This window comes from Chrysochloris asiatica, unplaced genomic scaffold, assembly GCF_000296735.1.
Source record: "Chrysochloris asiatica unplaced genomic scaffold, ChrAsi1.0 scaffold00268, whole genome shotgun sequence".
Taxonomy (NCBI): domain Eukaryota; kingdom Metazoa; phylum Chordata; class Mammalia; order Afrosoricida; family Chrysochloridae; genus Chrysochloris; species Chrysochloris asiatica.
The window spans coordinates 2,956,926-2,959,180 of NW_006408786.1; positions in this window are offsets into that span (position 1 = coordinate 2,956,926).

A 2,255-nucleotide genomic window follows, 5' to 3' on the forward strand; every position below is an offset into this window, starting at 1 on the left:
GAAAGAATACAGCCCTGGTGCACACCTTTCTTAATTTAAACTATTCAGTGTTCACTAGTCCTCTGTGAACAACTGCTTCTTGGTCTAGGTCCAGGTTCCTCATGAGCACAATTAAGTGGTCTGGAATACTCATACTTAGCAATGTTGTCCATAGCTTGTCATGATCTACACAATCAAAAGCCTTTGCATAGTCAATAAATCACAGGTAAACATCTTTCTAGTATTCTCTGCTTGCTGCCAAGATCCATTTGACATCAGCAATGACATCCCTTGTTTCATGTCCTCTTCAGAAACTGACTTGAACGTCTGGGAGTTCTATGTCAATGTATGTTTGCAGCCATTTTTGTATTTCCTTTCGTAAAACTTTATTTGCATGGGATATCAATAATATTGTCTGATGATTTCCACATTCCAATGGTCACCTCTCTTTGGAATGGGCACAAATACAGATAGATCTCTTCCTGTCATCTTTCAAATTTCTTGACATACATGTGTGTGTCTTCAGTGCCACATCAATTTGTTAAAAGATTTCCATTTGTAGTCCACCAAATCCAAGTGCCTTGTTCTTTGTCAATTCCTTCAATGCACCTGGGACTTCTTCCTTCAGGATCATTGGTTCTTGGTCATATGCTACCTCTTGAAATGGTTAACTATTGACCATTTCATTTTACTACAATGACTCTGTGTATTCCTTCCATCTTCTTTTGATGCTTTCTGCATCATTCCATATTTTGCCCATAGAATACTTCAATACCACAATCAACGCTTGAAATTTTCTTTAGTTCCTTCAGTTTGTGAAATACTGATCTTGTTCTTCCCTTTTTGTGTTCTAACTCCAGGTCTTTGCACATTTCGTTATAATATTTAACCTTGTCTTCTTGAGCTGACCTTTGAAATTTTCTCTTCAGCTCTTGGACCTCCTCACTTATTCCATTTGCTTTAGCATCTCTGTGCTGGAAAGCATGTTTCAGAATCTCTTCTGACATGCATTTTCGTCTTTTCTTCTTTCTTGTCTTCTTAATGGCCCTTTTGTTTTGTTTTGTTTTTCCCTGTATAATGTTCTTGATGTCATCCAACAACTCTTTTGGTTTCGGTCTTTAGAGTCTAATGCATCAATTATTTTCTTCACATTATCTCTAAATTCAAGTGGGAGTATATTCAAGTTCATATTATGTCTCTCTTGGACTTGTTTTCATTTTTTTTTCGGCTTCGGACTAAATTTGCTTATGAACAATTGATGGTGTGTTTGACAGTCTGCCCCTGGCCTTGTTTTGACTGATGATATAGAGCTTTTCCATTGTGTCTTTCCATAGATGTAGTCAATTTGATTTCTTTGTATTCCATATGAAGTCCATATGTATGTTGTTGTTAGGTGCCATTGAGTTAGTACTGACTCATAGTGACCCTATGCACAACAGAGCAAAACACTGCCTGGTCCTAGGCCAACCTCACAGTGGTTGCCATGCTTGAGTCCATTGATGTTGCCATATTGCCAATCTCTCTCTCTCTCTCTCTTTTTAATGCTTTATTGTGAATTGCCAATCTCTCTCTCTCTCTTTTTTTTTAAATGCTTTATTGTGAATTATGTGATAGTTTACATGGGAGGACATCCGCTTCACATTGATCCTGTCGTATATCATTTCCTTACCATGGTTACAATCCCTTCTATGCATCATCGATCAACCAAAGGGTATACCCCACAAGCCTGCTCCCCTCCCCACCCCCATCATCTGCACACCGCCCCTTTCTCTTTCCAGGTCCAAAGTCGCCAGCCACTCCATCTCCGCATGTCATTGTCTCTGCCTCCATCCCTGGCATTACTGCTTCTCTGGGTAGGGTTCTGTTTTCTTCTCTTCTCTTTGATGGTCCCAGGGAACCTCTGTTCCTAGACTGTAACGTTAATCACTCCCCTCCTTTTGCCCCAGAATGTCCGCCTTTACATTTCCAGCCCTTGCAATCAGTCTTGATAACAATTATTTGCTATTGTATGGCAAGGGACCTATCTGCATCTCCTTTCATCAACCCTGACTAAGCAGAATGAATATTACTCAATGGAGATTCTACCTTGCTAGAATCTCCACTGAATAGTATTTACGCCTGATAGAATTCACTCCCTCTGAATCTAGGTTCCCTCTGGAAAGCTTGTAATCCAATCACTTCTTGCCTCTGTAGGCCCCGCCCTCCTTCCCCTCCCCCCCCCCCCCCCCAATTCTGGATAGCCAATGTCTAAGTTGCCCATCCCTGTCCTCTCCGTG